A 14,336-nucleotide genomic window follows, 5' to 3' on the forward strand; every position below is an offset into this window, starting at 1 on the left:
GTGGTGTCGAAATGTCCGATGTACATACCGCTTTACAGCTCATAAACAAAAGATACCAGGTGTGTCTGCTTTTCATCAATTTTAACATTTTTACTCCGGGAAATACACTAAAACTCTCTCTCTCTCTCTCTCTCTCTCTCTCTCTCACACACACACACACACACACACATCCCGACCAGGGACCGGCATGTGCCATGTGCATTCCTTTTTTCTTTGTAAACATCATTTTAATTGAACCTCTAATGTAGTAACCTTTTTTACGCTGAATCCCTAACATATATTTGAATCATTGTAGCTCTGAAGACATATCGTGTGAGTATGCACATGACGGTACCATTGTATGAGACTGGGTCGAGTAGTCTCAGTTAATGGTAATTTTCTTACTAGAACCAGGAGCCCACGCGACACCCGATGTGTATGTGCCATCCTGTACATAGACAATATTTGGATCAATGAATTGTATTGATCAAATGCCATAGCGTATATAGAGTGAGTGCCTCACATCTTGTTTTATTGTCCACGTTGCTTTTCAGCGGACGAGCTCGAAGACAGAAACCCAGCCCAGCTCCTCCCCTCCCCCGCCGCCACCCGCGAGGTCGGGGAGGGCCTCAGATCTCCGTCGCCGCACCCCCTCTCCTCCTCCCTCGTCGCCGCCTGAGGGCGCGGCTGGGCAAAGCCCGGTCGTCGCTGGCGGCGGTGGGGCCCCTTCGTCCCCCGCGCATGGAGTTGGTCGCGAGTCAAATCTCGCGGCGGGGTTCGGTGCTCGATGCCGGGCGTGGCGGCGCTCCTAAGCAGGCCGGCGATGGTGGCGTTGCGCTGGGCGCCGGGTAGCATGGTGGTGGTGCGGGCCGGTGGTGGCATTGGCGGCGGTGCTTCCGGCAGCGCCTCGGCGTCACGGCCGGCGCCGCGGGTCGCGGTTGACCGGGTCACGGGCGGCCCTCTCCCCGTGGTTCTCTGGTGGGGTGGCGGCGCGGCAGCGGCGGTGGTTTGGTGCTCCCACCCAGTCTGGCCCTCGCGGCTGGGTGGTGGGCGCTCGGCTCGGGCGGATCCCCCTAGTGACGTCTCTAGGTGGCGGCGACGACAGCTCGGCCATCCTTCCTCTCCGGCTTCTGGCGGTGGCCGCTGCCCCATGGTGTCCCAGGCCTTTGACGCGGGGGCGGAACTCGGTTTCGAGGGAAAGGGGGGCGGAGCTGGAGCTGGCACACGCGTCGGTCACGGCCATGGGCCACTTCTCCATTTTCCCCTCCCCCCGGTCGATGTTTGGTTGGGGCCCTTCTCGAGGCAGGCTGGCCGCCGACGGTTCTGGAGGTGGTTGGGGTAGTAGCTAGATCTGGGCAAAGTCGTGGCCTTTGATGACTCCGGGGTGGTCTCATGGCGGGGCGGCGGCCCTGGCGGTGGGAGTCGCGCGTTGGTAATGGGCGGATTGCGTGGCTTGGATGCGAGCAGGCAACCATGGCTGCTTGGGCGGCATGGCTGCGGGTGTTGCTGGACTGGGGGTGGTTGCGGAAGAGTTGAAGCACCGGGGTACATCACCTACCCAATCTATGCATTGGTCGATGGTGACGGCGTCCGTGGGCATCGTGTTCTCCTTGCAAACTCCGTCGTGGCGCTTCTACTCCTTCCATCTTACTCCAGGTGAAAACATAATCTTCAAATCAAACGGTGGCGACGTTCGTGGTCATGCCCTTCTTGGAGGCACCGTCTTGGAGTCCTCGGTCCGGCGTGTCCGTCGCACATCCTCCCGGACGATTGCTTCTCGTGGTGGTGGTCTCCGTTGGCTCTAAGCGGGTCCGTTTTGCTCATCTTTAGGTGCCTTTGTAGTCGTTGAAGTTGTGTGTCGGTGCCCGATATTCATGTATGTTGCCTTGGGTGTATGTGGCGTGCGTTTGTATCGGATTTTTTGATATTGTGTCCATTATAGCATAGAGTACAACGGCTGCAAGATCTCTACTTTATTCACTATACAAGAAAAAAAATCGGGAGTTATTGCTAATTAGGAAAGATCCTAGCTGCGTACTGTACATGCGATAATATCCGTAATCACACCCCCCCCCCCCCCCCCCCCTGCAGTCGGTACGTCACAGATGAAGCATAGACTCGACCGGAACTCCTTGAAAGTGGACATCCATAACCCTAGGAACATGCAAGACGCAGACGCGCCCGAGAGCCGCTTGCTCACGCACAAAGTGAATGTCGAGATCGATGTGCTTCATGCATCGATGATGAACGTGGTTAGCGGAGAGGTAGACGGCGGAGATGTTGTCACAGTACACCAGAGTAGCCTCGGACACGTCGTGATGCAGCTCCTGAATGATTTATTTCAGAATTTATGGTGATGCGCGTTCAATTTGATAGACGTTCCCGTCAACAACAAGGCGCCCGTTATGACTTCGTCAATCTCAAGATGATATATCGGCTCAGTCTCGCGATGGTGCTCGTAGAGATAGGGTATGTGTGCGTGTTCATAAAAATGAGTGTGTGCGCGTATATACGAGCACATGTGTCTTTACTGTGTTTTAAAAAAATTATATACCATGCGAGAGCGTGATTAATCATCTATCCGGCTCCACGTATTGTTGGTGTCAGCGCTAGAGTACCTTGGCTACGGCCAAGCCGACACAATGATGTGGGCAGCCATATGAACACGACTATATTAATTTGGATCGACAACTGCTCCATGCGCACTACCAAAAAGGCCTTGTGCACTTATCTGTTAAACACAAAAAAGGACAACCATAGTAATTTGGATCGCCATGTGCTCCATGCGCCGTACCTTTACCATAAAGGCAGTGTACACTTTTCTGCTAGACATAAACAAGGACAACTAACCATAATATAATTTCCCTGCAGTTAACCCATGAAGCATTTCGTTTTGTCATTTGTGCCGGACGGAGAAACTGCCCAAGGAACACCACGCTACCTAGGTGGTCAAGATGGTTATGCTTCATAGTTCGGAAGGTGGATAATTTGCACTCACTAGTAGGAAAAGGGCCTGTTGTCCCGGTTCGTAAGGGCCTTTTGTCCCGGTTCCTGAACCGGGACTAAAGGGTCGGTACTAATACCCTGTCCCTTTAATCCCAATTCAATCTAGAACCGGGACAGATGGGCCTCCACGTGGCCTGTGCGCGGAGCCCAGACAGGAGGACCTTTGATCCCGGTTGGTGGCACCAACCGGGACCAATAGGCATCCACGCGTCAGCATTTCTGTGGCTGGGGTTTTTGTTTTTGTTTTTGAGGGAGGGGGGGGGGGGGGGTGGGGGTTTTGGGGGGTTAATTTAGGTGTTTCATATATTGTGTTAGCTAGCTATAATTAATAAAGAGAAGTGTCCTCTCTTATGTCCGTGCTTGGTCGACGCTACGTACTATACATACGTATAGAGAGGACTAGACACGCTAGCTAGCTAGTAAGCAAACGAAGGAAACAGAAGATCGTCATGAACATATATGCATACAGAGAGAAGTGATATCGACCACCTCTCCTTCTCCGAGAGATTGGTCGAACAACATGTTCTCGTATATCTATCCGACACTACCGGCTACATATATACAATAATTATCTCTTACAAATATAATCTCCTAACATACGGACTCATGGTCCACATAGTATTCTCCGTCTTCAGTGATCACGTGGTCAAGAAAGAATGCCGCCAATTCCTCTTGAATTGCTCGCATGCGAGCTGATGCTAGGAGTTCATCCCGCTTTCGAAACATCTAATTTGAAGAAGGGGGTCAATACATATATATATGAATGGATGAAACTCAACACAAATGATGGTAATAAAATAAAATTGTGAATGTTGTTATTTACGCACTTCATATTGTTTGTCAGAGTAGCCCTGCTCACAGGTCGTGTGGCGGATGGACTCGCAAACATACTATCCACAGAAATCATTCCCTTGTTCCTGCCACAACCACTTTATAAGAAATAGAGGTCAATCAAACTGATAAGCAAGAATGCCAAATGGTATTGATGAAACTAGCGCTTGAATCAATAGGAGATGCGCAGAACATGCTACTATAGTACTTACTTTCGGGTGTCTAAATTGCAGCTTCTTCAGGAGTCCCGGAGCTTTTTTGGTGAATTTTTTCCAAACCCTGCCAGACAAAGAAAACAATTACTTGATATATCAGAAAATGAACAAAGTTGCTGATAATGTGGATAATGATCGATTTAACTTACTTCTCGAGCATTTGAGTCATGTCCGCATAGTCCTGGGGATCTTTTCGTCTTGAGTCTAAGACGGTTAATAGTCCCTGCTCAAGCTTAATCTCTAGGAGAATATAGTGGAAACTGCACATGCATGCATAACTCATCAATTACATTACTATAACCTTGACTAATATATAAGGGAAACCGAATACGCACAAGACAGTAACACTCACTTGAAGTTGTAAGGAAAGAGTATTATATCTTTGTTTTCATTTATTACCAACGATCGTAGCAAGTTGGCCTCAGTATCTGCGGCATGAAATTTAACCTGAGTTGCATCTATGATATTTGTGTTAATGAACCCAATATCACCGATTTGTCTTTTCTTCAATTCAACGATCTTCAATCTGCATAATATAGTGAGGATAATTATAAATACATGTAATGAAAGAGCTGAGCTATATATAGAGACTTAATGACAGAAGTAGTACTACTTACAGACAGTAGCAGGTGACCGTTGCTTTATCGAGGGCCAATTGATTGAAAAACTGAAAAAACTCCTCAAATGGAACAGGCAACAGATCAATTCCAACGAGGTCATGCTCCTTTTTAACTCTCACATACAAAGTACTCCTCCCCCCATACTCTCTGCAGATTTTCAAGTACCAATCATGCAATCTTCGCATCATCGTTGATAGAGATCTTTCATCTTTGACGAGAGGCTTCCCGTACTCGTATCTTTGTATCTGCACCTCCATGAAATCATAATGTACATCGTCGGGCAGGTAATCTCCAAGAATGCTATAACCGGGAACCATCCTCGGATCATTAGCGACGATGTCGCTAGGCACCTTGATCGAGGGGCATGATTGCTTCGCTTGTTCACCGAGCTGGGCAATTTGTTTCCCAGCTCATCATTCTTTCAGCCTTTGATCACTGACAGTACTTCCCGACCGCTCCGCTTCGGCAAATTCCTTTCCAATAATGCGCTCATAGTTTCCTTTCGGCGGAGACTTGGGTGGTTTTGTCAGGGCAGCCAGAGTGCGCTTCGCTTTCACCGGATCTACCTTCTCCTCCAAAGGTGGATGTTTCTTTGCTTTCACCCCTTCAAAGAAGTTCCTCACTTCTTCTCGCGCGATCTTGGCGTTCTCTTCCGGGGTCCTCTCGTATGGTAACTTCTCTGGAGTCTTCAGAGAAGGACCGAATCTGTATGTCCTCCCGCCTCTGGCTGTACTGCTAGACGCCGGCAGAGCAGACGGAGCGGTTGTCTTCTTTACTTGCTTACGAGGCGGAGAACAAGGACTACGATGCGCCAGAGCAGCCGGAGCGGCGGCAGGTCTCTTCCGCCCTTGCTGACGAGGCGGAGAAGGAGGAGGCTGGCCGCTCGGGCGCGCCGACGCAGGCGGAGAAGGAGGCGGAGTGCCGCCACGCGCCGGAGAAGGAGCCGGCCGAGTGCCCTGATCGTCACTCGCCGGAGGAGGAGGCGGTGGAGGAGGCGGAGTTCCCTGACTCGCCGGAGGAGGAGGAGGAGGAGGCGGAGGCGTCCAGTTCAGAAGGTTGATGAGCTCCTTCCGCCATAGGCATGGAGTCTTCAGAGCAGAACCTAGTCGAGTCTCCCCTTCACCGGTAGGGTGGTCAAGCTAGAGGTCCTCAAATCCCTCCGTTATTTCATCCACCATCACCCTAGCATATCCTTCTGGAATCGGCCGGTAGTGAAAAGTTGCGCCGGGTTCAGTAGGAAAAACAGAGCCAATAGCTTCCTTGACCTTCATATTAATCCATTGCGTCATAAGGTGGCAATTTTGAGACTCCGTGATAGCATCCACGGGATAGCTGGCAGGAGCCGTCAAGACATGCTCCGGCTGAAGCAGCTCAGTGGAAGCCACACTGCTTCTCCGCTGAGATGGCGAGGTAGCTTCGGGGGAAGCTTCGGCAGTTCGTTTGCTGCGATTTGCTTCTCGTTCCTCTATCGTTTGTACCCTAGCGTGCAGCGCCTGCAGTTGGGTGTGCTCCACTTTCTTCCTCCTCTCGTGGCATTTGTAATCGCCTGTGTCCGGAAACCCAGCCTTCCACGGAATGGAGCCTGGCGTGCCTCTTGTCCGTCCAGGGTGCTCAGGATTCCCGAGGGCCATTGTGAGCTCGTCGTTCTCTCTGTCTGGAACAAACGTCCCTTGCTGCGCTGCTTCGATATAGTGCTTAAGCCTCTTGACTGTTATTTCCATTTGCTCGTCCATCCAAATGCACTTCCCTGATACAGGGTCCAAGGTTCCGCCAGCCCCGAAGAACCAAGTCCGGCAACGGTCTGGCCAGTTAATTGTCTCTGGTTCGATCCCTTTATCAACCAGATCATTCTCAATCTTGGCCCAATTAGGCCGGGCTGCGAGGTAGCCACCTGACCCCGTGCGATGGTGATGCTTCTTCTTCCCAGCATTTTGCTTGTTTGTCTCCGACATCTTCTTACTCTATTCCGATGTCTTGTGGGCCACAAATGCGGGCCAGTGATCTCTGATCTTCTCATATCTGCCCTTGAATTCTGGTGTCTCTTTATTTTCGACAAACTTATTCAGCTCTTTCTTCCACCTCCTGAATAGTTCTGCCATCCTCTTAAGAGCAAAAGACTTGATTAATTGCTCTTTAACTGGCTTCTCCAGATCATCCTCTGGCAGTAGGGTGAAATTTGACTTCAGCTCAGTCCAAAGATCATTTTTCTGCATATCATTGACATAAGACACCTCAGGGTCTTCTGTAGCCGGCTTTAACCATTGATGGATGCTGATCGGGATCTTGTCCCTAACCAAAACCCCGCACTGAGCAACATATGCGCTCTTTGTCCGGAGGGGTTCAATCGGTTGGCCGTCGGGCGCGATTGCTATGATCTCAAACTTTTCATCCGAGCACAACTTTCTATTCGGGCCTCGTCTCTTTATCGAAGTTGTGCTCGATCCGGAGGGCTAGAAAAAAGAACAAAGACTTAATTAATATGTGTACATACCAAAACAATGAATGCATCAATTAGCTAGTCAGCAGAAGCTTAACTAATATATATACCTGGCCGGACTCGGTTCGGTCACCGGAGACGTCATCACGGTCTCCTTCTTGCACCGGCATTGTGTCACCGGAGCCGTCCTCACGGTCTCCTTCTTGCACCGGCATTAGGTCACCGGAGCCATCATAATCATAGCCAGCTGCTTCCAGACCATCGGTGTCGTTGAGAAACAACGATCAGACGGCATCACTTCCTCATGCGATTATGTCCCCCAACAACTCTTCTTGTACTTCGTCTCGGGCGGTGTCCATAGTTTCTTCAAATATTTACAACATGGCAATTATTATTCAAAAATGACAGATGGATATATTAGTGGAAAACGTAGAACTAATATTAATTAGTGGCCTCGATGCTGCTTCTCTAGGGTTTGGGGTGGCCTTGACAACGCTTCAAGGATAAGAAAAGAAGAGGAAGAAGAAAAAAAGAGGAGAAGAAAGAATGGAGGAGCCCGCGTCACTTGTGGGACGTGGATGTACTGTCCGACACCGACGGCCACATGTATCTCACACCGACGATACTTGCTATTTAGGGTTTCCTCTACCGCTCGGTGACCCTGGACGATCCTCGTTCCCGATAAAAAAAGAGGAAGAAGAAGAAAAAAAAGAGGAGAAGAAAGAATAGAGGAGAATAAGTCCTCTATTCTTTCTTCTCCTCTTTTTTTTTCTTCTTCCTCTTCTTTTTTTATCCTCTTCTTCCTCTCATGTTCGACCCCCCCTCGTGTTGAAGTTATCGGGAGGGGGTATATCGACCCTCCCACGTGTTGAAGTTATCGGGAGGGGGTATATCGACCCCACCCCACGTGTTGAAGTTATCAGGAGTTTATATCGACACGACATACGTACATGCGGGAAAATAATATTATCGGGGAGGGGGTATATATATCGACCCCCCCTCGTGTTGAAGTTATCGGGAGTTTATATCGACATGACATACGTACATGAGAAAATAATATTATCGGGGAGGGGGTATATTGACCCCCCCTCGTGTTGACGTTATCGGGAGGGGGTATATCGACCCTCCCCCACCTGTAAAAAAGAGGAGAAGAAGAGAAATATATAATATTCTATTTTTCTCTTCTTCTCCTCTATTCCTTTCTTCTTCTCCTCTTCTTTTTCTTCTTTTTTCTTCTTCTTTTTTTATTTCTCCTCGTCTTCCTCTCTCCTCTTCCTCTCCTTTCTTCCTCTTCTTATTTCCTTTTTCCTCTCATTCTTTTTCTTCTTCTTCCTTCTTAAAAATACATGAAGTAGTATTGCTTGTTTTTTTAAAATAATGTTCAAATAGAAATTTTAGAAAAAACTAAAGGTTTTGCCTAATTCATTGTTCATATGAATATGCAAACATTTGCATATTTACAATAATCAATATCACCAGAAAAATCTATGAACAGAAAAATACTATTTTTTCTGTTAATCTATCTTTTGCATACATATATACACATACATATACTATACATATACATATAATCAGGAAAAACATATATGAATTTGCAAAAAAAAACAGGGGGGAAGAGGGGGCGGTGCCGGCCCTGACCAAAGCGAGAGGCGACGACAGCGTGGGGCGACGACGGCGAGGCAGAGGCGGGGCGGCGACGGCGTAGGGGCGCGACGCGGGGCAACGACGGCGTAGGGGCGCGACGCGGGGCGCCGACGGCGTCGGGGCGGCGTGGGGAGGTGACCGCGACGGCGCGGGGTGGCGTGCGGCGACGGAGTCGGGGCGGCGCTGGGTGGCGACAACGTCTGGGCGGCGCGGGACGGCGTCGGAGGCAGGGGCGACGACGACGACGGCGAGGCGCAGAGGGGCAGCCTGGCGGCGTCGGGCGGGGAAGACGAACTGAAAGGAAATTTTCACAAGTGCTAGTTATATAGACGAAGCATTGGTCCCGGTTCGTGACACCAACCGGGACCAATGCCACCTTTAGTCCCGGTTGGTGCCACCAACCGAGACCAAAGGCCTCTTTTCAGCAGCCCAAAGGGCGGGAAGCGGCGGCATTTGGTTCCGGTTGGTGGCACCAACTAGGACTAAAGGGGGGCATTGGTCACGGTTTGTGCCACGAACCATGACCAATACCCCCTTTAGTCCCGGTTGGTGCCATCAACCGGGACCAAAGGCCTGCGCCTGCCAAAGCCGCGGTGCGGTGGGATGTTTAGTCCCACCTCGCTAGCTGAGGAGCGGCCGCACCTGTTTATAAGCGCTGCCCCGCCCTCTCCATCGAACTCCTCAGAACTGCAGGCCTTTGGGCCTAATCTCACACCGCTATGCCTGTGGGCTTGCTGGGCCTTCTGCGGGCCTGAATCCTGGCCCATGGATGGGCTTCTAGTCGTATTCAGGTCGTGATGGCCTAGTAGGTGGCATTTTTTACTATTTGTTTTTTCATTTCTACTTAGAACTAAATACTTATAGTTTTTTAGTGATTTTTTTTCTTTTAGGTCACAAAAATTATAAAATTTCTGTTAGTGCCATTAGTTTTAAATTTTGAATAGTTTAAATTTGAATTTTTAAAATTCGTGTGAATCACTAGTTTATGAATAATTTTACTATAAAATTTGATTTTTGAGTCATTATTTTTCCTGCTATTTAATATTACTATGTTTTATCATTATACTCAATTTGGTAATTTTAGTTAGTCATAACAAATATTATAGGCATTTTTTTTCTTTTTTTCTATTTATTTTTTCATTTCTACTTAGAACACAATACTTATAGTTTTTTAGTGATTTCTTTATTCTTTTAGGTCACAAAAATTATAAACTTTCCGCATTATTTATTTTCTTTTATTTTTTGCTTTATTTTTTAATTATTTTTGCTTTTAGTTTTAGAAAAATTATAAACTTTCTGTTAGTGCCATTAGTTTTCAAATTTGAAAACACTTTTTTAGTTTTTTTGTTTTCTTTGTTGTTTTATTTATTTTATTTTGTTTCTACTTACAACAAAATACTTATTGTTGCTATTTTTATTTTTTTCAGTTTTTTGTTTTTTCTGTATTATTTATTTTCTTTTGTTTTTTGCTTTATTTTTTAATTCTTTTTGCTTTTAGGTTAGCAAAATTATAAACTTTCTGTTAGTGCCATTAGTTTTAGAAAAATTATAAACTTTCTGTTAGTGCTATTAGTTTTAAAATTTGAATAGTTAAAATTTGAATTATTTGAAATTTATGTGAATCACAAGTTTGTGATTAACTTTACTAAAAAAATGAACATAGATGCACCTATAGACAAAATTCGACCTAAATTCATAGTTTTCAAATGAACTCTGAAAAAGTTGGTATAGCATACTCGTGTGTTACAAAGTTGGCATGGTATCATCATAATAGTTGCGGGAGAAAGTCTTCACTTTTTCTTCACTTGTGTCATTTGCTTATTGCGCCGTAACCATGGATAATCTTCATCGTTTATCAGGATGCTTGAGTCAGGCTTGACATTGAAGGGAGGAATTTCATGAAACTTTTCATAATCTTTAGACATGTCTGTCTTGCCCTCCACTCCCAGGATATCCCTTTTCCTCGAAAGAACTATGTGACGCTTTGGCTCATCGTATGATGTATTTGCTTCCTTATCTTTTCTTTTTCTCGGTTTGGTAGACATGTCCTTCACATAGATAACCTGTGCCACATCATTGGCTAGGACGAACGGATCGTCAGTGTACCCAAGATTTTTCAGATCCACTGTTGTCATTCTGTACTATGGGTCTACCTGTACCCCGCCGCCTGACAGATTGACCCATTTGCACAGGACCTTAAAATCAGGTCCGTAGTCAAGTTCCCATATGTCCACTATGTAACCATAATATGTGTCCTTTCCGCTCTCGGTTGCTGCATCAAAGCGGACACCGCTGTTTTGGTTGGTGCTCTTTTGATCTTGGGCGATCGTGTAAAATGTATTCCCATTTATCTCGTATCCTTTGTAAGTCAATACAGTCAAAGATGGTCCCCTGGACAACAAGTACAACTCATCACAAACAGTGTTGTCACCTCTGAGACGTGTTTCCAACCAACTGCTGAAAGTCCTGATGTGTTCACATTTAATCCAGTCGTCGCACTGCTCCGGGTGTTTGGAGCGCAGACTGTTCTTGTGTTCATCGACATACGGGGTCACCAAGGTAGAGTTCTGTAGAACTGTGTAGTGTGCTTGAGACCAAGAATATCCGTCCCTACATATTATTGAGTCACTTCCAAGAGTGCCTTTTCCAGTCAGTCTCCCCTCATACCGCGATTTAGGGAGACCTATCTTCTTAAGGCCAGGAATGAAGTCAACACAAAACCCGATAACATCCTCTGTTTGATGGCCCATGGAGATGCTTCCTTCTGGCCTAGCGCGGTTACATACATATTTCATTAGGACTCCCATGAACCTCTCAAAGGGGAACATATTGTGTAGAAATACGGGCCCAGGATGACAATCTCGTCGACTAGATGAACTAGGACGTGCGTCATGATATTGAAGAAGGATGGTGGGAACACCAGCTCGAAACTGACAAGACATTGCGGCACATCACTCCTTAGACTTGGTACGATTTCTGGATCGATCACCTTCTGAGAGATTGCATTGAGGAATGCACATAGCTTCACAATGGCTAATCGGACGTTTTCTGGTAGAAGCCCCCTCAATGCAACCGGAAGCAGTTGCGTCATAATCACGTGGCAGTCATGAGACTTTAGGTTCTGAAACTTTTTCTCTGGCATATTTATTATTCCCTTTATATTCGACGAGAAGCCAGTCGTGACCTTCATACTGAGCAGGCATTCAAAGAAGATTTCTTTCTCTTCTTTCGTAAGAGCGTAGCTGGCAGGACCTTTGTACTGCTTCGGAGGCATGCCGTCTTTTTCGTGCAAACGTTGCAGGTCCTCCCGTGCCTCAGGTGTATCTTTTGTCTTCCCATACATGCCCAAGAAGCCTAGCAGGTTCACGCAAAGGCTCTTCGTCACGTGCATCATGTAGATTGAAGAGCGGACCTCTAGGTCTTTCCAGTAGGGTAGGTCCCAAAATATAGATTTCTTCTTCCACATGGGTGTGTGTCTCTCAGCGTCATTCGGAACAGCTAGTCTGCCGGGACCCTTTCCAAAGATTACGTGTAAATCATTGACCATAGCAAGTACGTGATCACCGGTACGCGTGGCGGGCTTCTTCCGGTGATCTGCCTCGCCTTTGAAATGCTTGCCTTTCTTTCGACATTGATGGTTGGTCGGAAGAAATCGACGATGGCCCAGGTACACATTCTTCCTGCATTTGTCCAGGTATATACTTTCAGTGTCATCTAAAGAGTGCGTGCATGCGTGGTATCCTTTGTTTGTCTGTCCTGAAAGGTTACTGAGAGCGGGCCAATCGTTGATGGTCACGAACAGCAACGCCTTTAGGTTAAATTCCTCCTGTCTGTGCTCATCCCACATTCGTACACCGTTTCCATTCCACAGCTGTAAAAGTTCTTCAACTAATGGCCTTAGGTACACATCAATGTCGTTTCCGGGTTGCTTAGGGCCTTTGATGAGAACTGGCATCATAATGAACTTCCGCTTCATGCACATCCAAGGAGGAAGGTTATACATATATAGAGTCATGGGACAGGTGCTGTGATTGCTGCTCTGCTCCCTGAAAGGATTAATGCCATCCGCACTTAAAGCAAACCATACATTCCTTGGGTCCTTTGCAAACTCATCCTAGTACTTTCTCTCGATTTTCTCCACTTCGACCCGTCAGCGGGTGCTCTCAACTTCCCGTCTTTCTTCTGGTCCTCACTATGCCATCGCATCAACTTGGCATGCTCTTCGTTTCTGAACAGACGTTTCAACCGTGGTATTATAGGAGCATACCACATCACCTTCGCAGGAACCCTCTTCCTGGGGGGCTCGCCGTCAACATCACCAGGGTCATTTCGTCTGATCTTATACCGCAATGCACCGCATACCGGGCATGCGTTCAGATCCTTGTATGCATCGGGGTAGAGGATGCAGTCATTAGGGCATGCATGTATCTTCTCCACCTCCAATCCTAGAGGGCATACGACCTTCTTTGCTGCGTATGTATTGTCGGGCAATTCGTTATCCTTTGGAAGCTTCTTCTTCAATATTTTCATTAGCTTCTCAAATCCTTTGTCAGCCACAGCATTCTCTGCCTTCCACTGCAGCAATTCCAGTACGGTACCGAGCTTTGTGTTGCCATCTTCGCAATTGGGGTACAACCCTTTTTTGTGATCCTCTAACATGCGATCGAACTTCAGCTTCTCCTTTTGACTTTCGCATTGCGTCCTTGCATCGACAATGACCCGGTGGAGATCATCATCATCGGGCACATCGTCTGGTTCCTCTTGATCTTCTGCAGCTTCAACCATTGCAGCATCATTGGGCACATCGTCTGGTTCCTCTTGATCTTCACCAGCTCCCCCCGTTGCAGCATCACCATATTCAGGGGGCACATAGTTGTCATCGTACTCTTCTTCTTTGCCATCTTCCATCATAACCCCTATTTCTCCGTGCCTCGTCCAAACATTATAGTGTGGCATGAAACCCTTGTAAAGCAGGTGGGAGTGAAGGATTTTCCGGTTAGAGTAAGGCCTTGTATTCCCACATTCAGTGCATGGACAACACATAAAACCATTCTGCTTGTTTGCCTCAGCCGCATCGAGAAACTCATGCACGCCCTTAATGTACTCGGAGGTGTGTCTGTCACCGTACATCCATTGCCGGTTCATCTGCGTGCATTATATATAATTAAGTGTCCAAATTAATAGAAGTTCAGCATCACATTAAAACCAAAGTACATAAATAGTTCTCATCTAACAACATATAGCTCTCCAGGGCATCTAATTAATTAAACCATACATTGAAACTATGTAAAACATTTCAATGCGAAAACAAATGCGATCATAATTGCAACCAAGGTAACAATTGATCCAACGGCATAATGATACCAAGCCTCGGTATGAATGGCATATTTTCTAATCTTTCTAATCTTCAAGCGCATTGCATCCATCTTGATCTTGTGATCACCGACGACATCCGCAACATGCAACTCCAATATCATCTTCTCCTCCTCAATTTTTTTTATTTTTTCCTTCAACAAATTGTTTTCTTCCTCAACTAAATTTAACCTCTCGACAATAGGGTCGGTTGGAATTTCCGATTCACATACATCCTACATAAATAAAATC

Source organism: Triticum urartu, chromosome 3 (assembly GCF_003073215.2).
Source record: "Triticum urartu cultivar G1812 chromosome 3, Tu2.1, whole genome shotgun sequence".
Classification (NCBI taxonomy): domain Eukaryota; kingdom Viridiplantae; phylum Streptophyta; class Magnoliopsida; order Poales; family Poaceae; genus Triticum; species Triticum urartu.